The sequence below is a fragment of the Rana temporaria genome, chromosome 1 (assembly GCF_905171775.1).
Source record: "Rana temporaria chromosome 1, aRanTem1.1, whole genome shotgun sequence".
Lineage (NCBI taxonomy): Eukaryota > Metazoa > Chordata > Amphibia > Anura > Ranidae > Rana > Rana temporaria.
This window is the reverse complement of record NC_053489.1, coordinates 5,046,643-5,047,296: the sequence shown is the minus strand read 5'-3', so window position 1 is coordinate 5,047,296 and position 654 is coordinate 5,046,643. Positions and strand designations below refer to the sequence as shown.

Sequence of the window (654 nt, the reverse complement as noted above, 5' to 3'; positions counted from 1 at the left end):
CACCATAGGCTTTTCTCACAACCCTGACCAACAGCCCGGACAGTCACAGCCCCCTTCCCCACCAGGAAGGAACGAGAGCTCCGGAAGCGCAGGGAGAGAGAGACTTTAAGCTCCCCGTCGCCTCTTTCGCTCCCTACCTAATTATACTCTGGAGGTACTAGCCAAAATCTTCAGACCCCCCTTAACAGTAGGGTGGGGCGACGTTCCCTCTCAAGAAACTGGCAGGTTAGGAACTGCATCAAATCCAGGCCAGAAGGCCGGGGACTTGACCCTTCAGATTCGACCGCACGTTTCTCTGTCCCGATCAGAAGGCTTTCACCTCCACGCCAGCAGGTTTTGCATCCCTTTCCACCTCGCCGTGTACTAGGGACGGTTAGCATAGCGCCACTTCCTGGCAACTGATAAGAACAGATACTACACTTGATCTTAGCCAAAAGGCAGAGAAGCGATATAAATTGGCTCCAAAAAGACAAAAGTACAGAAAATCACATACTTATACAAAACAATTATAAAAATATTTAAAAACATTTTTATATATGAATGCATTGAGCTAGCAGCATGATAGGACACATAATCCAGCCCAACCCGAAACTGCCCCCCGACACTGAAAATCCCCAACACCTACCCCGGCACCACCAAGAGGCCGAGCCAACA

General features: G+C 49.7%; 1 pseudogene; it reads right to left on the bottom strand.

Moving 5' to 3' along the window:
• Nucleotides 1-328: 328 nt before the first annotated feature.
• On the bottom strand, nucleotides 329-450 carry LOC120925184 (annotated as a pseudogene).
• Nucleotides 451-654: the final 204 nt, after the last annotated feature.